Source organism: Mobula hypostoma, chromosome 11 (genome assembly GCF_963921235.1).
Source record: "Mobula hypostoma chromosome 11, sMobHyp1.1, whole genome shotgun sequence".
NCBI classification, from domain to species: domain Eukaryota; kingdom Metazoa; phylum Chordata; class Chondrichthyes; order Myliobatiformes; family Myliobatidae; genus Mobula; species Mobula hypostoma.
In genome coordinates, this window is record NC_086107.1 from 23,065,024 (window position 1) to 23,091,134 (window position 26,111).

The following is a 26,111-nucleotide window of genomic DNA, read 5'->3' on the forward strand; positions in this document are numbered from 1 at the left end:
TGTGGTTGCTCTATTTCTTTTTCTTCATCTTTCCCTCCACAAATCTGCCTGTCTCCAACCCTTTTTTCCTCTCTCCACTTGCCTTGTCTCCTCTCTTCACGTTTATCCTTTCTGTAATCATCAAGATGGGCCAGGTACAACAGTGATTTCCAAACTGCTACATACAGCTCCAGGTTGCCAAGAGATATAAAGGGTCTGTGAGGTTTCAGTAACATGAGATCCTTCACTGGAACATTCAGTGTGTCGGCAATTCAAGTGCTTATTGAGACATTGCTGTCCCCGACTCAGCTTCTCATTTTCTCAGGCAGTGCATCTCAGGTACTTGTCTCTCGGTAAAGAAAGTCTCCCTTATACTCCATCTGCATCCCTTCCCCCATACCCTAAATCTGTGTTGTCAAGGCAGTATATGGTAACATATACGTATTTTGAATTAAATTTACTTTGAATTTAGATTAGATTATTAGATTATGAGGTCACGCAGTCCTCTTTTATTGTCATTTAGTAATGCATGCATTAAGAAATGATACAATATTCCTCCAGTGTGATATCACAGAAACACAGGACAGACCAAGACTGAAAAAACTAACAAAAACCACATAATTATAACATATAGTTACAACAGTGCAACAATACCATAACTTGATGAAGAACAGGCCATGGCACAGCAAAAAAGTTCAAAGTCTCTCGAAAGTCCCACATCTCACACAGACGGGAGAAGGAAGAAAACTCTCCCTGCCATGCCCGACCACAGTCCGACTCTGAGTCGTCGGAAAACTTCGAGCTTCCATCAGCCCTCCGACACCGAGTACCGGGCACCATCGCTTCGACCCCAGCCTCGGTAGCCAGCAGCAGGCAAAGCCGGGGATTTTGGGACCTTCCCTCCGGAGATTCTCGATCGCGCAGTGGCAGCGGCAGTGAACCGGGCATTTCAGAAATTTCTCCAGATGTTCCTCTGTGCTTCTCACGTCTGTCTCCATCAAATCAGAATTGTCCACAGCTCCTATTTAACAGATATGATATAATTTCACCGGACAGCTGCGCACGCTGCGTCGCACCGCCATCTTCTCCTCCCGTCCACTTGAATATTATCTTTGAATATTATCTAATGGGTGAATGACTCTGGAAAAATGTATGAGAAGTACAGAATGCAAAAATAATTTTGGAAATTGTGACTGACACTTTATATTGTGTTAATCTTAAATTCAGTTCCACAATTGCTTATGAGATTAGAGTATGGTTCTCTTTTGATTGTGATATGTGAGCTGGACTGAGAGAATGAGGTGGGTCTGCACATAAATATTCAAAGTATTTCTGGATGTGTTATATGACATCTATAATGAGCCACAAGACTTAGGTTGTAATGTTCAGTTATCCATGGTTATTGGAATCATGCAGTGCACATAATCCTGTAGTAACGTCAGCCACAACTCAGTTATAACTACCAGACCCTCTGGACAAATAATAATTAATCATATATAAAGCAATATTATGAGAAACAATTTCCCACTTAAATCATCCTCATGCATTCTTTCAGCCATTACTTTCCACATACTATTTCCCCGTTAACCCCAAGGTATTTATCAATGTGTTTGAAATAAAAATAAGCTCCATGGTTGCAAAATGAAAATTCCATTCTTTATTACATCATAAAACCACTTCATTATATGATATTAGTGGTAACCAATCAGTCATGGGAGAGTACAGAAATTTAGTGTGGTTATAACTTTGACAAGAAATTTAGCCGCTGGTCATTTCTGTTGTCCCGGGCTTCTTTGCCACTGCTTGGCAGGAAAAAAGAGAGGGAAGTTTAGTGAACAGATCCCTTTCACAGATGATATGTTCATGGAATTTGTACTTTAAATTATTTTTTTTTCCTGAGAGTTATATTTTAACAAATGTGTAGAGTGTTTATTTCAGTCTCTTCCTGTACCATATTAACTGTCAGTCTCAAAGTATTAGATTAAAGGGATGATGCAAGGCTGGAAAAATCTTCCCATCACTTCATCAGAGACAGTTTTTCTTTATTGGTGAGGTGAAGTTTGATGTAACTCACTGGGCCACCCAGTAGGTAAATACCAGCACATTCCTCCCCCTGCCGGTGCTCCTTCCTTAATTTTCCCTTCTGGCCGCTTTCTCATTCATCACCTTGACTCTGTCACTAAAACTGACGGCTGATTCAGTTCTTGCTTGGACGTTTTTTTCTTCTCTTGGTTGCTCCACATAATAAAAATCTCCTGCTTGTTTATCAGGGGATTTAGAATTATTTGCAACGTTAGCAGCTGGGTAGAGATCAATGTGATTGTCCAATGACTCTTGCCAAAAACCCAAGTCATGGTAGGAAATGAATTCCGGTGTGACAGCTTCGATGGGCGAATAACTGATATAATAGTTTAATTTAATTTATTGCCTAGACCCTAGACTCATACCTAAGCAGTGGCCTCAGCAAAACTATTTCAACAGCATCCAAATGCAAAAGCTTTTCACACCTGAAGTTTATTGAGAACGCTTTGTACAGTTTGCGTTCTGAGTGTCTAGCAACACAAACAAAAGGCCAGGCAGCATCTATAGGAAGAGGTACATTCGACGTTTCAGACCGAGACCCTTCGTCAGGACTAACTGAAAGAAGAGATAGTAAGAGATTTGGAAGTGGGAGGGGGAGGGGGAGGGGGAGATCAGAAATGATAGGAGAAGACAGGAGGGGGAGGGGGGTTGGAGCTAAGAGCTGGGAAGTTGATTGGCAAAAGCGATACGAGGCTGGAGAAGGGAGAGGATCGTGGGACAGGGGGCCTAGGGAGAAAGAAAGGGGGGAGGCCTAGAGGATGGGCAAGGACTTAAAGTGAGAGGGACAGAGGGAGAAAAAAGAGAGAAAAAAAGGGGAAAGAAAATAAATAAATAAACAAACAAACAAATAAATAAGGGATGGGTTACAAAGGGGAGGTGGGGCATTAACGGAAGTTAGAGAAGTCAGTGTTTATGCCATCAGGTTGGAGGCTACCCAGATAGAATATGAGGTCTTGTTCCTCCAACCTGAGTGCGGCTTCATCTTGACAGTAGAGGAGGCCGTGGATAGACATATCAGAATGTGTACGTTGCTTGAATTTCCAGCATCTGCAGATTTCCTCATGTTTGAGTCTGAATGTCTGTTTGTTTTTCCTTAAGCCTCTTCAAATTAAAACACACACAATGCAGGAGGAACTCAGCAGATCATGGAAATGATTAAACTTTCAACATTTCGGGCTGAGACCCGTCTTCCTTTTAAGTTGAGCACCAGCAACCATTTCCTTGATCAAATTTTCAGATCCAGATTTAATATTTCCTTTTGAATTTTGGTGTCAAAGATTATTCGCTTTGTTATGAAGCAAAGATACTAAAGAAAGGTAACTTGTTGTGGCAGGAGTTTTGTCAAAGCAAAAGAATGACAAACTTTTATAAATGCGCAGTGGAGAGTATCCTAACTGGTTGCAATACAGCCCAGCATGGAAAACCAATTCCCAAGAATTGAAAAACCTAAAGAAATTGGTAGATGCAGCCCAGTCCATCACAGGAAAAGTCCTCCTCACCATTCTACAAGGATTGCTGCCACAAAAAAGCAGCATCCATCATCAAGGACCTCCACCATTCAGGCCATGCTCTTATCTTACTGCTGCCATTGGGGAGGTGATTCAGGAGCTTTAGTTCCCACACCACCAGGTTCAAGAACATTTTTTACTTTTCAACCATCAGGCTCCTAAGGCAGTGTGGATAAGTTCACTCACCTCAACACTGAACTGATTCCACAGCCTTTGCACTTAATTTCAGGACTCTAAAACCCGTGTTTTCCATGTGAGTTATTTATTTTCTTGCTTGTTTGATTATTTTTGTATTTACTTTGTCTTCTTTTGCACATTGATTGTATGCCAGTTTTCGTTTACATGTAGTTTTTCATTGATTCTATTGTTTTTCTTTGTTCTACTGTGAATACCTGCAAGAAAATGAATTTCGCATATGATGAGAATATGGTGACATATATGTGAGTGAGGGCCTCCGTCGGTCTGAGTTGACCATGGATGTTGTGTCCTAGCTGACTAGATAAACAAGCCTGGGTGGTACGTTATGGGGGCAATCTGTAGCCCGTGTAGCAAGCTCCCCCTCTCCGCACATCTGAGGAACCCAAAGGAATGGCAAAGACCGATACAGTTTGGTACCAGCAGCGTCGCAAAGTTGCCAGTCAGCATTGAACTCTATGTAGGGCTGCCTTAGGGACACCAGCTCTGGATTTTTCCTTCAGGGTTTACTTCTGAAGCCTTCCCCATGAGTGGGTAGAGATGCAAGACAGTGGAGTTTTGAAATCAGAGTTTTCCTTCTCTTAGATGAACTACCAACCATGGCTGACAAGTCCCACCTGCCCGAAGCAACTGGTTTTAAGATGCCAATAACCCTCCTTTGACCCTTCTCCTGTCAGTAGAAATGGTTCTGCCAGACTTTGTAGCTAAGCCACACATGAAGGCCAGGAGCTGGACTTGGTTGTCAAAGGCTCCTTGAGACGTACGCCATTGGGAGCACTTAATAGGTAGTGGGAGCTTGGCCCCATTACAACCCACAGCTATAACAACCTTAAGGAACCAACGTACTGTTGGACATATACATACTGTGATAATAAACCTACTTCAAATTTGTAAACTTTTGAGTTCCCAGTTGACGACCTGATGAAACAATGTGAAGTAGCTTAATGTCCTTATCATTGGATTACTGATTGGGCATGATGGGGATCTCAATTCTAGAAGTAATCAAACACAAGTTTAACTGCAGATAACAAATGAACAGTTATGGAGATGGGAGGTTACTTCAAAAATCTCTATTCAAAACTGCTGCAGAGTGCAGATGGTCGTGCTGATGAACGGGAAGCAACTGTCCTTAAATAAGCAAGGCAAGGCTAAAAAGCTTAAAACAACATTGGTTTCAAATTTCTCTAGATTTTCTCAAGATTTTACCACAAATTGTTGCATGGCGATTGGAATTGTGTGCAACTCATTTCGCAGTGTAGACTGACAAGCACTTCAAAGGCACAGCAAAAAAAAAACAAACAGCTAATATTAAAATTATTAATAAAATTTAAGATTTAAAAGGATTCATAAGTTCAATTTGTTAAGGTATTCTTCACTGCAACCTTAATAGTGTCCTGCTTGTACGCCCACAAGCAAAATCCAGCAGCTGGTGAAAATTGGAAATGTGTGGAAAGGTAAACAGATACTGTTTCAGGCTGACTCCTTTCCCCTTCCCTTCCAGTCCTGATGAAAGGACTCACACGTTGACTGTTTACTTTTTTCCATAGGTGCTGCCTGGCCTGCTGAGTTCCTCCAGCATTTTGTGACTGCTTTGGGGCTGATGGCTTAAAAAAAAATCTGAGAAGCACCAGAATAATTCTTTAGGCTATCAGGAAGTAATCGACCTGCAAGTGTGTTCTGATTCTTTTCAGTCCTTCACAGTATATTGCTGTCTCAAACAATGCTGGCATTTATTGTCCCCAGGACTCTAGAGACAGATCAGTTAAACTACATTGATTCATTTCTCCCCACAGATACCTCACCTGCAGCATCTCCACAAAATGCATTTTTATTGACACTATTTCATGTGTATTGATGCTGATATATTTTAATTTCGTACATTTTCACAAGTTGTGTGGCACCAAACTTCAACTGATTCATGGGTGGCACCTTCCAGGATCATAAAATTATGAATCAAAAGAATTAACAGCCTACCTTTTGTAAGGAGAGCTCTGAACTTGCTGGTCTCCCTTCTCTGGTAAATTCATGACACAAACCTGTTGGAATTTTGCTGTGATTTCTCTTGGGAATCTGCCCAATAATCCTGCACCAGGCTGGCCAAGGCACAGCAAAAGCAAATGGAGAAGAATAACAGCGCAGAGGAAAGGTAAGGATTTAAGTCTCTTTTCAACTGAGTGGAGCTCAATGCTTATTTTTTTATGTTTTCTACTTTACTTTTACATTTTTAATCATTTAACATTTTACTCTTCGGTTTTTAATAGCTGTTTTTGACACTCAGGGTCAAGATAGCACCCTTTAGCAAGTTCATAACAGGGGATCCACAGAATGTAATTGTTTTTGCTCACTGAGCAGTGATTGTTGCTAGGAAGTTCTTGGAATGGCTTTATATTTAAGCAAAGCAAGGGTAAAACTGTATTCCTGAAGTGTATTGCAAATTTTCAAACTAATAGCTAGATGATAAAGGATTCTGATTGGATACTCTATCAGTTCAACAGTACAATTGGTAATCAAAATAACAGCAAATGTCATATGGCCATAGCATACCACAGCACAGTAACAGGCCCTTTGACGCTCCTAGTTCACCTAACCTGGTCTTCTTCTGAGTCTCATCTACTCTCACCCGGCCCATACCCCTCTAAATTTCTCTTAAATGTTACAATTGAACCAGCATCCACCATTTTCACTCGCAGCTCGTTCTACTCTCGCACTACCTTCTAAGTAAAGAAGTTTCCCCTCAGATTCCCCTTGAATATTTCACTGTTCATACCAAAGCTGTTACCCATAGCTGTAGTCTCACCAAATTCTTCCTATCTACACCCCTCATAATTTTGTATACGTCTGTATAATCTTCCCTCGGTCTCCTGGGATTTAGGGAATAAATTCCTAACTTTTTCTGCCTTTTCCTGTAATTTGAGTCTCAAGGCCAGGTAACACCCTTGTAAATTTTCACTGCACTCTTTCAAGCTCATCGATAACAGTTCTGGAGACCAGAAATGCACATAATATTTTAAATTCAACTTCACCAACGTCACTGCCATACCCATTACCATGTGATGTAGAGGCCAAATTTGGCCATTTGTCCTATCACGTCCACTCCACCATTCAATCATGGCTGTATTGTTTGAAAGCCCATTCTCCACCTTCCTTCCCAAAACTCTTAGTGTCCTCTCCAATCAGGAACCTATCAATTTCTGCCTTAAATACACCCAATGACCTGGCATCCACAGCCCTATGTGGCAATAAATTCCACAGATTTACCATCCTCCAGCAGAAGAAATTTCTCGTCTCAGTTTTAAAGGGATATTACTTTATTTGGAGGTTGTGCCCTTGAATCCTAGACTCTCCTATGAATGGGAATACCCTCTCCATGTCTGCTCTGTCTAGGCCTTTCAGTTTCAGGTAGGTTTCAATGAGATACAGGTAGCACCCACCTGCACCCCCATCATCCTTCACCCTAAACATTAGGTTTATTTCTTTCTTTTTATTAAACCCAGTGTAAGGTTTTGTGAGATGCAAGCCTCAGTTCATGTTTACTTTAAGCGAGGTGTGCACATATGTGGTAGTGTGATGATGTATGCAATTCACGTATTTTTACATCTAACTCGTAATGAATTATTTAAACGAACAAGAATGCTTAATCAAACAACATATACACACGATTACTCAAATATTACTGAAATATTAAATACACTAGACCCAGGTGCCAAAGAAATGAATGCAAAATAACGAGAAGAGAAAATGAAATCTTACTGAGTAGTGTTTGGGTTAATAAGCAATCTGTGGTTTACTTGGATGAAATCCAGACAGCCAGTAGGAATAAACTGACAAATTAATTCTGGAGAAGCTCTCACTACTTAAAACTTTGTGGTAAATCATTTATTATAAGAGATTGGCCTGCGGTAACTCTTTTGATAGTTGTTTCTCACAAGAATTTCACATATGAATGATGAATGAAATATCGATATTTTAATTTGATATAAATTGTTCTTTTTCTGTGCTTTGCATTCAGTTGATAAAATGATTACATATAAACATAAATGAAAGATTGCTAGATGTAGTGATGTATTACCCATTATGATTTTTCTTTTGTTTAGCAAAAGGAAAGTATACAAAATTTCAGGGCAGCCTGTAGCGTTGTGGTTACCATAATATTTTTCCAGTGCCGGTGACCTGGTTAAATTCCCACCACTGTCTGCAAGGAGTTTGTGCAATCTCCCCGTGACTGGGTGGATTTCCTCTGGGTGCTCCAATTTCTTCCCACATTCCAAATATGTACAGGTTATTAGGTTAATTGATCAAATGGGTGCAATTGGGCCATGTGGGCTGGTTGGCCAGAAGGGCCTAAGTTGAAACACAAATTAAGTATTAATATTTATTGGAGCTATTGTAATATCAGCGAATGAGCCTAGAGTTTTTCTGGGCAGCTTAAGGTCAATTTAACCAATCATCAGTCAATTTAAACCAATTAAGGCCAAATGTAAACAAGCTTCCTCTGTGATGAGGAAGAATTTCTTAACCCAGAGGGTAATGAATCTGTGGAATTCATTGCCACATATGGCTGCTGAAGCTAAGCCACTGGGTATATTTAAAGCGTTGGCTCATTATCTCTTGATTCGTAAGGGTGTCAAAGGTTACAGGGAGAAGGCGGGAGAATGGGTTTGAGAGGGATAATAAATCAGCCACAATGGAATGGTGGAGCAGACTCAATGGGCCAAATGACCTAATTCTGCTCCTAAACAACAGGAAATCTGCAGATGCTGGAAATTCAAGCAACACACATAAAAGTTGCTGGTGATCGCAGCAGGCCTGGCAGCATCTGTAGGAAGAGCTGCAATCGACAATTCAGGCCGAGACCCTTCGTCAGGACTAACTGAAGGAAGAGTTAGTAAGAGATTTGAAAGTGGGAGGGGGAGGGGGAGATCCAAAATGATAGGAGAAGACAGGAGGGGGAGGGATGGAGCCAAGAGCTGGACAGGTGATTGGCAAAAGGGATATGAGAGGATCATGGGACAGGAGGCCCAGGGAGACGGAAAAGAGGGGGGGAACCCAGAGGATGGGCAAGGGGTATATTCAGAGGGACAGAGGGAGAAAAAGGAGAGTGAGAGAAAGAATGTGTGTATAAAAATAAGTAACAGATGGGGTACGAGGGGGAGGTGGGGCATTAGCGGAAGTTAGAGAAGTCGATGTTCATGCCATCAGGTTGGAGGCTACCCAGACGGAATATAAGGTGTTGTTCCTCCAACCTGAGTGTGGCTTCATCTTTACAGTAGAGGAGGCCGTGGATAGACATGTCAGAATGGGAATGGGATGTGGAATTAAAATGTGTGGCCACTGGGAGATCCTGCTTTCTCTGGTGGACAGAGCGTAGATGTTCAGCAAAGCGGTCTCCCAGTCTGCGTCAGATCTCGCCAATATATAGAAGGCCACATCGGGAGCACCGGACGCAGTATATCACCCCAGCTGACTCACAGGTGAAGTGTTGCCTCACCTGGAAGGACTGTTTGGGGCCCTGAATGGTGGTAAGGGAGGAAGTGTAAGGGCATGTGTAGCACTTGTTCCGCTTACACGGATAAGTGCCAGGAGGGAGATCAGTGGGGAGGGATGGGGGGGACGAATGGACAAGGGAGTTGCGTAGGGAGTGATCCCTGCGGAATGCAGAGAGAGGGGGGAGGGAAAGATGTGCTTAGTGGTGGGATCCCGTTGGAGGTGGCGGAAGTTACGGAGAATAATATGTTGGACCCGGAGGCTGGTGGGGTGGTAGGTGAGGACCAGGGGAACCCTATTCCTAGTGGGGTGGCGGGAGGATGGAGTGAGAGCAGATGTATGTGAAATGGGGAAGATGCGTTTAAGAGCAGAGTTGATAGTGGAGGAAGGGAAGCCCCTTTCTTTAAAAAAGGACGACATCTCCCTCGTCCTAGAATGAAAAGCCTCATCCTGAGAGAGCAGATGCGGCGGAGACGGAGGAATTGCGAGAAGGGGATGGCGTTTTTGCAAGAGACAGGGTGAGAAGAGGAATAGTCCAGATAGCTGTGAGAGTCAGTAGGCTTACAGTAGGCTCTGTCCGCCAGAGAAAGCAGGATCTCCCAGTGGCCACACATTTTAATTCCACATCCCATTCCCATTCTGACATGTCTATCCACGGTCTCCTCTACTGTAAAGATGAAGCCACACTCAGGTTGGAGGAACAACACCTTATATTCCGTCTGGGTAGCCTCCAACCTGATGGCATGAACATCGACTTCTCTAACTTCCGCTAATGCCCCACCTCCCCCTCGTACCCCATCTGTTACTTATTTTTATACACACATTCTTTCTCTCACTCTCCTTTTTCTCCCTCTATCCCTCTGAATACACCCCTTGCCCATCCTCTGGGTTCCCCTCCCCCACCTCCTTGTCTTTCTTCCCGGACCTCCTGTCCCATGATCCTCTCGTATCCCCTTTTGCCTATCACCTGTCCAGCTCTCTGCTCTATCCCTCCCCCTCCTGTCTCCTCCTATCATTTTGGATCTCCCCCTCCCCCTCCAACTTTCAAATCCCTTACTCACTCTTCCTTCAGTTAGTCCTGACGAAGGGTCTCGGCCTGAAACGTCGACTGTACCTCTTCCTAGAGCTGCTGCCTGGCCTGCTGCGTTCACCAGCAACTTTTATGTGTGTTAATTCTGCTCCTATGTCCTATGGATTTATGCTGATCTACAGTAAATTCTAAAACTCTGCCATCAAGTACTTTCCACTAAAATGTACACTCTGCTATCGCAAATTTAGGAGTGCTCTCACTACTTACTACAAAGATACTGAGTGTACACATCCTTGTAGATATAAGCCAGGGCAAGTGAGTACCAAACCTTTAGGATTTCTGTTCCATATTAAACCAAGTACATCATCTGGTGGTTCAGCTGAAGTGATACTCATCCTAGTAGTTTTGTAAGTTCTCCCTGTCATCTCAAGCGTTTCACCTGAACCTCCTGGTATCCACCCTCATCCCTAAGATGTGGAAGTTGTTAAGTTAATTGTGTGGTTGAATTTCAGGGAGTTGATGTGACTGTTAATGGAGTAAACTGGGAGTAGTATATATTCAATACACTCTCCAGCTGATGAGGATTCAGTGAGGTAAGGGCCACAGTGTGTCTGTGTTGCCTGAATGATTTTGGTTAAAAAGTTTATAAAGTTTAATTACGTGCTGACTTTTTACAACAGCTCAGGGTTTAAACTGAAAAATGTGAAATGTGAATGTTGAACTGAAGTTCGAGTTCATTTTCTTGTCATTCAACTGCACACGTGTATACTGCCAAATGAGACAGCGCTCCTCCGGTCCAAGGTGCATAACGCAGTACATGAAACATACGCACACAGCACATAAAGTACAATTACCAAAAAATAAATTAACAAATAATATGGTGCATTTACAGTACAAGATTAAAAGTGAACAGTGTAACACTACAGACGCTTCTGGGTGGTGGTAGGGAGTTCAGTAGAAGCTGTTTCCCATCCTAACAGTTCTTGTCCCAATGCTGTGGTACTTCCAGCATGATGGTGGGGGGTGGTGGATGCAAAGAGATTGTTGGATGTGTGGGAGAGACCAGTGACAATCTAAAGGCCTTGCATATGCAGTGTTTCTGATAAATATCTTTGATGGGTGGAAGAGAGATGCCAATGATCCTCTCAGCAGTTCTGACAAGCCCTTGTAGGAACTTGCAGTCAGATACCTTGCAACGCTTGTACCAGATGATAATGCAGCTGGTCAGGACTCTCTTGATGGTGCTCCTGTAAAAATCGGTTAGAATGGGGGTGGTCTCACTTGCTTCAATTTCTTCACTGCGTTGTACCTTTTTCTGTGGTACTATTCCACCGACAACTCTGACAGAAGCAGATGCCAGGTTTTTAAGCTCACCAGTGGGAGGTGGTGCTTTAGCACTGTGGGCCCACCACCTCGAGGGAGTCTCGAGGGCTGAAACTCCTGAAGACAGGTGGCAGATCAACTGATGATCCCACTGGTGATAGCACAGGACAGTTAACATCTTAGTCCACATGTATTTTCAATTTAGTGCACTGACTCTTTAACTTTCAAACTGAATTGTAGGGGTATTAAGACAAGATGTGCCAAAATTGAAGTCTTATTTGGCCCAAAGAAACTCCTTCTTGCTCAAATCTACAACACAATAAAGCTTAATAAATCAGTATTGGACTTCTATATGCCAAACATAAATGCCACTCACAATCAAAACAAGGGAACACAGAACAAATTAAGCACAATTATTGCGCACTTCAGTGTTTCTAAACACTAGATTTTTTTTTGTTTAACTGTGATATATTTTAAATAGAAAACACAGGATTATGTAAAGGAAGAGAGTAGGCTTAGTGCAGGTATATAAGATTAACGGACATAGGCAAGACAGCAGCATGAAAAGTTGGGCCAAAGAGCCTATTTCTGAAATGGATTGAAATATGACTCTAAGGTGTATCAATCATTTCTGGCTCCCAAAAGCTTCAAACTTCAAATTGTGTTTTTTTTTCTGCGCTCTAACTTACTTACCTTAACACAAAATGGACTCATCAATCCATCAAATGTCCCCCTTGACTACATAAGTTATGACACGGTCCTTCCAACTACCAGCCGCTTACTTGGCAGTCAATGTGGATTGATGGGTTTCCATTTCTGCTTCAGACTGCTTGTGGAGGTGACTTATGCTGAAATTCTTCCTTCTCAATGAAATGTCTTCACGCAGTGGCTGTTCTTACTCATTCTCAAACCGATATAACTGTTTCCAGATACAGCAGTATTTAACCTCATCCTTCTGCTCTACCAACCTGAAGCATGATAATTGATGCTTCACGGATTGCAAGTTTGCAAAAAGCTGCTGGAAAAACCTATAACTTCATTATACCAAGAAGGAACTTTGTATCCAATGGTCCTGTAGGAAAAAGTAATGATTTTGCAATCCTTTTAATTACCTGTACTTTATTGTCACATCATTTCAGTGAAGTACTTGTGCTTCTGTCGAAAATGTCAAAATACTGACTTAGAGATGGAGTTTATTTTTTCAAGAGTAAAGTCCGTCACAGAGAAAATCAATGGGCCCATATAAATAATGAGAACTGTAATTTCTCTACAGGTATGTGTGCTTAGCCCACTGCTCTACACCCATGCTTGTGTTTTAGGCATAGCTCAAACAGCATCTATAAATTTGCTGATGATACAACCATTGTTGGCAGAATTTCAGATGGTGACGAAGGGGTGTACAGGAGTGAAATGTATCAGTTAGTTGAGTGGTGTCATAGCAACAACCTTGTACCCAACGTCAGCGAGACCAAAGAGTTCATTGTGGACTTCAGGAAAGTAAGACAGAGGAACACAAACTAATCCTCATAGAGAGATTAGAAGTGGAGAGAGTGAGCAATATCAAGTTCTTGGGTGTCAATATCTCTGAGGACCTAACTTGGATGCAATATAATAATGCAGCTATAAAGAAGGCAAGACGGCAGCTATATTTCATTAGGAGTTTGAGGAGATTCAGTTTGTCAACTAAAGCACTCAAAAACTTCTACAAATGTACCATGGAGAGCACTCTGACTGGCAGCATCACCATCTGGTATGGAGGTGGGGAGAGAAGGGGGGCATTGCTACTGCACAAGGTCGAAATAAGTTTGAGAAACCTGTAAACTAAGCCAACTCCATCATGGGTGCTAGCCTCCATAGTATCCAAGATTTCTTCAAGTAGCGGTGCCATAAGAAAACAGCATCTATCATTAAGGATCCCCAGCACCCAGGACATGGCCCCTTGACACTGTTACCATCAGGATGGAGGTACAGAAGCCTAAAGGCACACACTCAGTGATTCAGGAACAAACTCTTCCCCTCTGCCATCCAATTTCTAAATGGGCATTGAACCCATGAACACTACCTCATTACTTTTTAATTTCAGTTATTTTGCTCTACTCATTTTAACTTAACTATTTAATAGACATATTTAGATTATGAGAACACTCAGTCCTCTTTTATTGTCATTTAGAAATGCATACATGCATTAAGAAATGATACAACCTTTCTTCAGAGTGATATCACAGAAAACAGTACAAACCAAAGACTAACACTGACAGAACCACATAATTATAACATATAGTTACAGCAGTGCAAAACAATACCATAATTTGATGAAGAACAGACCATGGGCACAGTAAAAAAAAGTCTCGAAGTCCCGAGTCAATCGACTCCCGAGTCCCCGATAGCAGGCGGCAAAAGGGAGAAACTCCCTGCCATAAAGCTCCAGGCACTGTCAACTTGGCGATAGGTTGGAAGCAGCCGACCACAGCCGACACTGAGTCCATCCATCCACACTTAACTTTTATATAGATATATGTTATTTTTTCTCTATATTTATTTATCACGTATTCCATTGTACTACTGCCGAAAAGTTAACAAATTTCACGGCATGTTCCGGTGCTATTAAATCTGATTCTGATTCTACCAAGACAAAATCAAACCATGTGATGCAATTGGAACATGTACGTGGGCACGCACACACACACCCACCCACATGCGCACGTGTGCCCTTTACAAAGTAGTTCTGGATCATTTGTGATGTTTATTGAGACAAATGTAGAATCAGAAACAGGTTTCATATCATCGGCATATGTCGTGAAATTTGTTGTCTTTGTGGCAGCTGTACAATGCAATACATAATAATCAGAAAGTGCGTATTACAGTAAGTATATACGTATATATTAAATAGTTAAATTAAATAACTAGTGCAAAAAATAGAAAAAAAAAGTAGTGAGGTAGTGTTCATGGGTTCAATGACTCATCTGATATTGAATAAAAGCTCTGCTTTAGATGACAGTTCAACTTCTGGATAGTAAACCACATGCTGACAAACAGAGAAAACGCTGGCTATATTTAACAGCAAAGACTTGTGTTTTACACCCGCAGAAACATGCTAAAGCAAACCGATAACCTGCCAAAAAGTCAGCTGTCAAACGTCTCACTGAGCAGGAAGATACCAGCAATGGGCAGAATTGTTGCATTAAGTGCTAGTGAATGTTGTTGGTTTAGATATGTAGGTACAAGATTGTTGTTATGGACATGGTGGGCCCAAGGGCTTGTTTCGCAGTTGAAAGTCTCTTTGGCTCAAATATCATAAACAGTGTAGAAGATCTTGTAACTTGATTAGATTAGATTAGATTCAACTTTATTGTCATTGTGCCAAGTACAGATACAAAGCCAATGAAATGCATTTAGCATCTGACCAGAAATGCAAAGAATAGTGTTATTTACAAAATAACTGTGAATAAAAAGTAAGTGCTACAGCTCACAAATATAAAAGTACTGAGACAGAACAATATGGGTGCAATACTGCTTAGCGCTGTGATGTGAGGTTCAGCAGGGTCACAGCCTCAGGGAAGAAGCTCTTCCTGTGCCTGCTGTTGTGGGAACGGAGGCTCCTGTAGCGCCTACCAGATGGGAGGAGAGTAAAAAGTCCATGATTAGGGTGAGATACATCCTTGATAATGCTTTTCGCCCTGCCCAGGCAGCGTTTATGGTAGATGTTCTCAATGGTGGGCAATTCGGTGCCGATAATCTGCTGGGCAGTTTTCACCACAAGCTGGAGTTCTTTGCGGTCCGATACGGGACAATTGCCATACCACACTGAGATGCAGTTGGTGAGTATGCTCTCAATGGTACAGCGGTAAAAGTCCGTCAATATCCTGGGACAGAGGTGAGCTTTCTTGATGTTCCGCAGGAAATAAAGGCGCTGTCACAATGGTAGCTAGTAAAAAGTAGATAATGAAAAGGACATAGGGATGCTTCAAAGGTATATTGATAGGTTCACTGAGTAGGCAAATAAGATGTAATGTGCAAAAATGTGTAATTGTATACTTCGGCAGGAAGAATAATGAACAAAAACCATGCTCTCTAAATGGATAGACATTACAATGCTTTGAGAGGTGGTGTCCTAGTCTGTGATTTGCAAAAGCCTAGTATACAGGTACAGCAAGGAAGTATGAAAGCTAACAGAATGGAATTTGAATACAAAAATAGGAAGTGCATGCTTTCTAATACAAGACTGGAGTATTATGTACAGACTGTTAGAGTATTGGAAGTGGTTCAGAGAAGTTTTACTGGACTAAAACCTAGACAGGATGACAAGGTGGATTTGGGGTGGATGATTCCTCTATTGAGATATCTAGAATAAAATTCACAGTTTAACGCTCATGGTCACTCATGTAAGACTAAGATGAGGTGAATTATTTTTCTCTCAGAGATCTGAATTTTTGGCATTCTCTTCCTCCACGGCAGTGGATGCCGAGCTACTTGATATTTGTATGGCAGAAGTAGAGAGATATCATATCTATACTCACGTCCTTCTACAGATGCACAGTAATATGCTGCATCATTGCATTGTACGGGAACTGCTCTCAGCAGATAGGATGGCTCTACAACGAGCAGTCAAAACTGCCCAACACACCACCATCGCTAGCCTCACCACCACCTGCTGATATTAGAGGTTACCGAAGACATGCGTGCAGAAAGGTGCTGGAAAAGGCCAGTAATATCATGAAGGATCCCACACACCCTGCCCATGGACCGTTTGCCCCACTCCCATCAGGGAGGCTATGTTGCCTCCACGCCAGGACCACCAGATTCAAGAACAGTTATTTTCCCCAAACTGTAAGGTTGATCAACACCTCCACCTAGTAACCCGCCCCTCCACACTCCCTACCACCACTACTTTATCATTTCCTGTCAGACTCACCCTGTGTATAAACACTCCTTGGCCTTGCATCACGTTATGGACATACAATCATTTTATGTATATAAGCTATCTATTCATATTTATTGTGATATTTTTATTATTGTGTTCTTTATCTCATTGTGTCTTTTTGCGCTGGATCAAATCCAAAGTAACATTTATTTCATTCTCCTTTACACTTATGTACTGGAAATAACATTAACCGATTTGGCAGTCTTGAAAATGGGAATATGGAAATATATTTTCCATTATTATCAGCCCTAATCTTATTAAATGGTGACACAAGTTTCAGGACTAAATTGATGCTCTAGCTTCTATCTATGTATATATGTTCCTATGTTATGTCTGCTGATATTAGAGTTACTTAAGACTTTTAATCTTAAAGAATTATGGTTGTTAATTAATCAGAATTAATGTGCAGGGATGATTTATGAGAATGTTGCCAAGCCTTGAAGGTGTGAAATATAGGGAAAGATTGGGAACACCAGGAAATTAGGAGACTGAGGAATGATGTTCGAGATCAGGGGTTCCCAGCTTGGGTCCTCAGACCCTTTGGTTAATGGTAGAGGTCCATGGCATAAAGGTTGGAGTAAGCTGGCAACAGAAGCAATTGAGGCAGGTATCTGAGGGGTCTGCATTTTAGCCCCAATCTCTTCTTCTTTGTTTATCCAGTGTGGAGGAAGGCAGGCTGGGAGGAAGGTGCCTTAGTAAACCTGCACCTAGGGCTGGCTAAGATAGGTATCCGTGGGTCCTGGAGACAGGTGGCAGAGGTTTCTGCCCAGGCTGACTGCCTGGTAATGTTCAGGGGCACGTTCATGCCTGGGAAAAGAACACACAGCATCCACGAGTAGCATAGAGGTATTTCAAGACTGTTGATCACTGTTGGGGATCAATGCCATCCTTGATGAGGATGGGAATGTGTTACTTTAGTCTGTGCTCATCATGACTTCTCAGGTTTTTGTTTGTAATGTGATTGTACAATAGTACTGTAGTGGTTCAAACTTATAATAAATGTATTTTTGTAAAAATAAGAGGCAAGTACACAATAATAAAGAGCACAATAAGTATAAATACATAAGATAGCTTCTATAAGTACATTGACGGGAGACTGCTTCACCAAACACCTACGCTCTGTCCACCAGGAAAAGCAGGATCTGCCGTTGGCGTCCTATTTCAATTCTACTTCCCAATCTCATTCTGACATGTGATGAGGCCACACTCAGGTTGGAGGAGCAACACCTATATTCCATCTGGGTAGCCTCCAACCCAATGGATTGAACATCGATTTCTCGAACTTCCAGTAATTACCCCACCCTCATTCACCATCCCCCCCCATTCCTGTTTCATTCTATCACCTAGCTCTGCTCCTCTCCTTTCCCTTCCTTCCATGGGCTTCTACTCTCTCCTATCAGATTCACCCTTCTCCAGCCCTTTATCTCTTTCACCAATCAACTTCCCAACTCTTTATTCCACCACTCCCCCCTCCCAGTTTCACCTATCACCTACTACCTTGTACCTCTTCCTCCCCTCCCCCGCCTTCTTGTTCTGATTTCTCATCTTTTTTTCCAGTCCTGTTGCAGGACCTTGGGCTGAAATGTCAACTGTGTGCTCTTTTCCATAGATGCTGCCTGGCCTGCTGAATTCCTCCAGCATTTTGTGTGTATTTTTCTGGATTTCTAGCATCTGCAGATTTTCTCGTGTCAGGCAAGTACAATAATGATATTTAAAAGACACTTGGATGAGTATATGGAGAGGAAATATTTAGAGGGATATAAGTCTTAACACAGGCAAATGGGACTAGCTTAGGTGAGCAACTTACTTGGCACTTTCTATTTAATTGTCTGGTTTCATGCCATATTACTCTATGAACCTAGATATCTATGGCTCTAACATGAATGGGAATAAAGATGTTAGCATATTAGCCACATGGTTAAAAATTTTAAAAATGCTTAGAATATTAGAATTAAAGACAAAGGGTTGATGATGTTTAACCTCCCATATGTCCATGCCAGGTTGCTGGAATACATGGGGTCACAGTATGGTGCAGGATTAAAGAACATAAAATGTAGGAAAAAGTAATCTTGGCCAAAAATAAATATTCCCCTGAGTCCTGGTTTTAAATGGAACTTTCCAGATGTTTACTAGTGTGCTAATTCCCCTCATATAGTTAGAAACTGGCCTCAAACAATATTTTGCAGAAGATTATAAAAATATACATAATGTATTCACTCACTGAAGTGAATCTGTGCTCCAAGCAATAACTGGCACCAGTAGTTTTCTACTCTTTTTTAAAAAAAAAATTCAGATGAAATATTTGTTTTGAGTTGTTGGGAAAATGTTCATCATGTTTGATTCTGCTATCTGATCTAATAGCTAACTACAGAAGTAAAAACAATGAATGGGAAACACAGGTAGACACCATTGATCACGTTATCTGATGCATTTAACTAAAAGTAAATGTGAGCAGAGTAATTACGGTTATGATGGATTACAAAACTAAATGGACGTCTTAACCTATCGCTGTTGTCTTGAACTTATGTTGACTACTGGATTTTTGAAGCAATTTAGCAAACTGGAACAAGCAATCAAATTTAACGACAAAAAAAAGAACCAATCGATTTATAACCATATAACCAGATAACAATTACAGCATGGAAACAGGCCATTTTGGCCCTTCTAGTCCGTGCCGAATGCTTACTCTCACTGACTTGCACTTAGCCCATAACCCTCCATTCCTTTCCTGTCCATATAGCTATCCAATTTTACTTTAAATGACAATATCGAGCCTGCCTCTACCACTTCTACTGGAAGCTCGTTCCACGCAACTACCACTCTCTGAGTAAAGAAGTTCCCCCTCGTGTTACCCTTAAACTTTTGGTCCCTAATTCTCAATTCATGTCCTCTTGTTTGAATCTCCCCCACTCTCAATTGAAAAGGCCTATCCATGTCAACTCTATCTATCCCCCTCATAACTTCAAATACCTCTATCAAGTCCTCCCTCAACCTTCTACGCTCCAAAGAATAAAGACCTAACTTGTTCAACCTTTCTCTGTAACTTAGGTGCTGAAACCCAGGTAACATTCTAGTAAACCTTCTCTGTACTGTCTCTATTTTATTGACATCTTTCCTATAAGTCGGTGACCAGAACTGTACACAATACTCCAAATTTGGCCTTACCAAGGCCTTGTACAATTTTAACATTACGTCCCAACTCCTATACTCAATGCTCTGATTTATAAAGGACAGCATACCAAAAGCTTTCTTCACCACCCTATCCACATGAGATTCTACTTTCAGGGAACTATGCACCATTATTCCTAGATCCTTCTGTTCTACTGCATTCTTCAATGCCCTACCACTTACCATGTATGTCCTATTTTGATTAGTCCTTCCAAAATGTAGCACCTCACACTTATCAGCATTAAACTCCATCTACCATCTTTCAGCCCACTCTTCTAACTGGCCTAAATCTCTCTGCAAGCTTTGAAAACCTACTTCATTATCCACAATGCCACCTATCTTAGTATCATCTGCATACTTACTAATCCAATTTACCACCTCATCATCCAGATCATTAATGTATATGACAAACAACATTGGACCCAGTACAGATCCCTGAGGCCTCCAACCTGACAAACAGTTATCCACCACTACTCTCTGGCGTCTCCCATCCAGCCACTGTTGAATCCATTTTACTACTTCAATATTAGTACCTAACGATTGAGCCTTCCTAGCTAACCTTCCATGTGGAACCTTGTCAAAGGCCTTACTGAAGTCCATATAGACAACATTCACTGCTTTACCCTCGTCAACTTTCCTAGTAACCTCTTCAAAAATTTCAGTAAGATTTGTCAAACATGACCTTCCATGCACAAATCCATGTTAACTGTTCCTAATCAGACCCTGTCTATCCAGATAATTATATATACCATCTCTAAGAATGCTTTCCATTAATTTACCCACCACTGACGTCAAACTTACAGGCCGATAATTGCTAGGTTTACTCTTAGAACCCTTTGTAAACAATGGAACAACATGAGCAATACGCCAATCCTCCGGCACCATCCCCATTTCTAATGACATTTGAAATATTTCTGTCAGAGCCCCTACTATTTCTACACTTACTTCCTTCAAGGTCCTAGGGAATATCCTGTTAGGACCCGGAGACTTATCTACTTTTATATTCCTTCAAAATGCCAATACTTCCTCTTCTTTAATCATCATAGTTTCCATAACTTCCCTAACTGTTTCCCTTACCTTACACAATTCAATATCCTTCTTCTTAGTGAATACCGAAGAAAAGAAATTGTTCAAAATCTTCCCCATCTCTTTTGGTTCCACGCATAGCTGTCCACTCTGATTCTCTAAGGGACCAATTTTATCCCTCACTATCCTTTGGCTATTAATATAATTGTAGAAACCCTTTGGAGTTATTTTCACCTTACTTGCCAAAGCAACCTCGTATCTTCTTTTAGCTTTTCTAATTTCTTTCTTAAGATTCTTTTTACATTCTATGTATTCCTCGAGCAGCTCATTTACTCCATGCTGCCTATATTTATTGTAGATATCTCTCTTTTTCCAAACTATTTCCAATTTCCCTTGAAGACCATGGCTCTCTCAAACTTTTAACCTTTCTTTTCAACCTAACAGGAATATAAAGATCCTGTGCCCTCAAAATTTCACCTTTAAATGACCTCCATTTCTCTATTACATACTTCCCATAAAACAATTTGTCCCAATCCACTCCTTCTAAATCCTTTTGCATCTCCTTAAAGTTAGCCTTTCTCCAATCAAAAATCTCAACCCTGGGTCCAGACCTATCCTTCTCCATAATTATATTGAAACTAATGGCATTGTGATCACTGGACTCAAAGTGCTCCCCAACACATACCTCCGTCACCTGACCTATTTCATTCTCTAACAGGAGATCCAACACTGCCCCTTCTCTAGTTGGTACCTCTATGTATTGCTGCAAAAAAACTATCCTGCACACATTTTACAAACTCCAAACCATCCAGCCCTTTTACAGTATGGGCTTCCCAGTCTATGTGTGGAAAATTAAAATCTCCGACAATCACAACCTTGTGCTTACCACAAATATCTGCTATCTCCTTACAAATTTGCTCCTCCAATTCTTGCTCCCCATTAGATGGTCTATAATACACCCCTGTAAGTGTTACAACAACTTTCCCATTCGTCAATTCCACCCAAATAGCCTCCCTAGATGAGCACTCTAAACTATCCTGCCAGAGCACCGCTGTAATATTTTTTCTGACAAGCAATGCAACACCTCCCCCTCTTGTCCCTCCGATTCTATCACACCTGAAGCAACGAAATCCAGGAATATTTAGTTGCCAATCACACCCCTCCTGCAACCATGTTTCACTAATAGCTACAAAATCATACTTCCAGGTATCAATCCATGCTCTAAGCACATCCACCTTTCTTACAATGCTCCTAGCATTAGAGTAAATGCATTTAAGAATTTTTCCACCTCTTACTCGCTGTTTATCACTAACAGTGCAAACAACTTTACTCTCTCCTTTTCCTTCCTTCTCCCCCACACCTGTTCCTACACCCTGGTTCCCCTCCCCCCTTGTATATAGTTTAAATCCACTGGAGCCTCTCTAGCAAACCTACCTGCAAGAATATTTGTCCCCCTCCAGTTCAGATGTAAACCGTCCCACTGGAACAGGTCCCACCTTCCCTGGAAAACTGCCCAATTATCTATAAATCTGAAGCCCTCCCTCCTGCACCCTGTCTTCAGCCACGTGTTGATCTGCGTTTTCTTACTATTTCTAAACCCACCTTCACGTGGCACTGGTAGCAATCCTGAGATTTCTATCCTGGAGTTCCTGTCCTTTAACTTGGCACCTAATTCCCTGAACTCACTTTTCAGGACCTCCTCACTCTTCCTACCCACGTCATTGGTCCCTACATGGACCACGACATCTGGCTGCTCACCCTCCCTCTTGAGAATACTGAGAACTCGATCCGAGATATCGCGGACCTTGGCACCAGGGAGGCAGCAGACCATCCAGGATTCTCGATCTCTTCCACAGAACCTCTTATCTGTCCTCCTAACTATTGAATTCCCTATCACTACTGCTCTCCTCTTTTCTCACCTTCCCTTCTGAGCTGAGGGTCCCATCTCAGTGCCAGAGACGCAACCACTGCAACTTGTCCCTGGTGGGTCGTCCCCATCAACAGAATCCAAAACCATTCTATGTGGGACAGGTGGAGAGGCTAGTTTCAGCATAAACCTTAAAAAACTGTTTAAACATAGTTTATTGAACTGTAATCTATATTACTTTAGCTCTAGTGCTTCTACTCGGTTCAGGAAATGAGTTAGCAAGAAACACATTCAGAAACAGAATTCCACATTTACTGTGCTTCTCTGTTAATGCAGTTCAAAGATCAAAGGACAAAGTAAATTTATTATTTCAGTCAATGTATGTCACCATATACAATCCCTGAGGTTAATTTTCTGGTGGGCATACTCAACAAATCTATAGAATATTAACTGTAACAGAATCAATGAACAACCATCCAACTTGGGCTCTTAATCAGAGTGCAGAAGAGAACAAACTCTGCAATTGCAAAAGAGAAAATAAGTAAATAAGCAATAAATATCGAGAACATGAGAAGAAGAGTTCTTGAAAGTGAGTCCATTGGGTGTGGGAGCATTTCAAGATAAAGCTAGTGAAGTTGAATGAAGTTATCCCCTTTGTTCAAGAGCCTGATGGTTGAGGTGTAGTAACAGTTCTTAAACCTGGGGATGTGAGTCCCAAGGAACTCGCATCTTCCTGATGACAGCAGAGAGCATGTTCTCAGTGGTGGGGGTCCTTGATGATGGATGCTGCTTTTCTGTGATGGCATTTCATGTAGAATGGTTGGAACAAATTTACCCACGACTGGGTAAATTTACCCAGGACTGGGCCGTATCCACTACTTTTTGTAGAATTTTCCATTCAAGGGCATTAGTATTTACATGAAAATTCTACAAATAGACAGATATTATGGTTGTTAGTAACAAATGGAATACAGCGGAGATTGAATTTTTTTAATTTAAAGGTTAATGTTATTATATTCAGTATTTCCAAATTTTATTGTGTTGTACACCATGCGATGATCTCACATGGTCTGTACATACCGGCTGTGTGGTGAAAAAAGCACAACAGTGCCTCTTTCACCTCTGACAGTTGAAGAAGTTTGGTATGGGCCCCCAAATCCTAAGAACTTTCTACAGCGGCACAATTGACAGCATCCTGACTGACTGCTTCACTGCCTGGTATGAGAACTGCCCTTCCCTCAATCACAGGATTCTGCAGAGAGTGGTGCGGACAGCCCAGTGTATCCATAGATATGAACTTCCCACTATACAGGACATTTATAAAGACAGGTGTGTAAAAAGGGCCCAAAGGATCATTGGGGACTAGAGTCACCCCAGCCACGAACTGTTCCAGTTGGCACCATCCGGGAAAGGGTACCGCGGCATAAAAGCCAGGACCAACAGGCTCCAGGACAGCTTCTTCCACCAGGCCATCAGACTGATTAATTCATGCTGATACAGAGGTATTTCTGTTATATTGACTGTCCTATTATGTATACTATTTATTATAAATCACTATAAATTGCACAGTTAGATGGAAATGTAACATAAAGATTTTTACTCCTCATGTGTATGAAGGATCTAAGAAATAAAGTCAATTCAAAAGTCATCACAATACAAAAAATAAGGAAGTTTTATATACCCTGATTTTTCAAACAGTCAAAGAAAAAAAATTTCAATTATCCAGGTTGAAAATCTTTTCTTCCTGAACCATCAGGCTTTAAATTGATCATGATGTTCAAGTTTTCTGACATCAACATCGGAGAGCCGAAGTGTGAACTTGCCGATTTTTATACATTAGTGCTACCAGTATCTGCAATTTATTTGTTTTGAAAAATTGTGCGCTATCCATAGCTGATTTGTGCTGGCAGTGCCTCAGATCTGTAGCTGTTTGCCCCATCCCAGCTAAATGAGTCCAGAGTTTAAATGGACCTACAGTAACCCCAGAACATGCTGAGAGATAAATACATTCCGCTTTGTCACTGGACTCCACATGGAGTTCAACAATGAACCTCAAACATATTGAGATTTTCCAGCATTTACACAGGAAAATCTATCTCTGTGATGTCACACCAGTCACACAGTAAGAGAAGAAACTCTATTGATTTGAAGGCCAATTCCCAAATCTGCATATTTGGTGGGAAAAGCTAGGTAAAGTTATTTTATTACCTTACACTACAACTTATGTTCTCAATATTGTCTGTCTGTCTATTTCCTTACTTGTTATTCTGCTTTTGTTTTCTTTTTGTATTTGCACAGTTTGTTGTCTTTTGCACATTGGTTGTTTGTCTTTGTTGTGTGCAGATCTTCATTGATTCTAATGTTTTTCTTTGTATTTACTGTGAATGTCTGCAAGAAAATGAATCTCAGGTTAGTATATGGTGATACATATAAACTTCCAACAAGGTAGGAGGATGGAAATTCAATGAAGAGCAGTTTGGTTCTTCTCCAAAGACCAGGAAACTTTGCTTGACAGTGTAGCCACATACCATAAAAGCTGACTTTCTTGAAAAGTATTTTTGCTTCTTCATCATTCTGAATTTTGACAATTTCTTCTTGCAAGCTCTTTTCTTGTTCGTCCACCTTGCAAAGAATTGGGTTAATTATCTTGTCTGGAATTTCAAGATCATTCAAATTCTTGAATCGATTCTGAAAATCCTTTGTTGGTGACTGCAGGTATAAGCAGTACTCTTGCAAATCACTGTCTGTGAAAGAGAGAGCCATATTTTTCATGCAGGGTAACTCTAAGAACATTCTTCTCCCTGTGTTATGCTTATATATTTCCAATTTTCTGATAAAAGTGGACACTGCACATCTTGGCTGGATTAAACTGAAATTCTCACCCTACAGTTTCATATTTAGAATGTTCATTTAGTCATACAGATAGGTAAGGCATGCCACATTTCCATGTAGAACTTTAATCTTGTTTCCCAAGCTCTTGTTAACTTTGAGCAAAAATTCAACCACAGTGTCAAAGAGATCAAAAGAAATGTTTTAAGCAGGAGACTTTTGACAGCCAATGGACTTCAGTGTGAAGAAGCAAGCATTCAAACTCTTCATTATTGTCCTGGCATAACTGACAAAATATTCTGAAATTTAATAGAGGAGCTTTAATTTGGCTGACAGCAGATATTACAAAAGTCATGCCAGAAAAAAGTTGCCGGCTGAGGTTTTTGGCTGTGGGATGTTGACAATGAATTACACAATGGATTGCAAACAGTCTTGGAACTTCTTTTTTCATAAATGCCACTAAACCAGCATGACAACCTGTCATATATGGTGCTCCATCTATTGTACAAGGAATCATGTTCCTAACTGGAATAGTTTTATCCTCAATATACATTTTGAGCATGTCATTGATTGATTCTCCATTATTTGTTTTTACCTTTTTACAAAAGAGAATCTCTTCATGAGCTTTTCCATTTTTGATAAACTGTACATATGTCATTAACAATGCCTTGTTGTTTCATACAGTTGACTCATCCAGTT

At 41.1% G+C, this 26,111-nt stretch overlaps 1 long non-coding RNA gene across 2 annotated transcripts in view; it reads left to right on the forward strand.

Moving 5' to 3' along the window:
* Window positions 1–26,111, forward strand: part of LOC134354242 (uncharacterized) — a 51,901-nt gene that overhangs the window by 8,898 nt on the left and 16,892 nt on the right. The window contains exon 3 of one of the 2 annotated variants that reach the window (XR_010019742.1): window positions 5,312–5,546. The exons of the other annotated variant lie outside the window; for it this stretch is intronic. This is a non-coding gene — a long non-coding RNA (uncharacterized LOC134354242). Of the gene's footprint in view, window positions 1–5,311; window positions 5,547–26,111 lie in introns of those variants that run through there. 2 annotated transcript variants of the gene reach the window in all.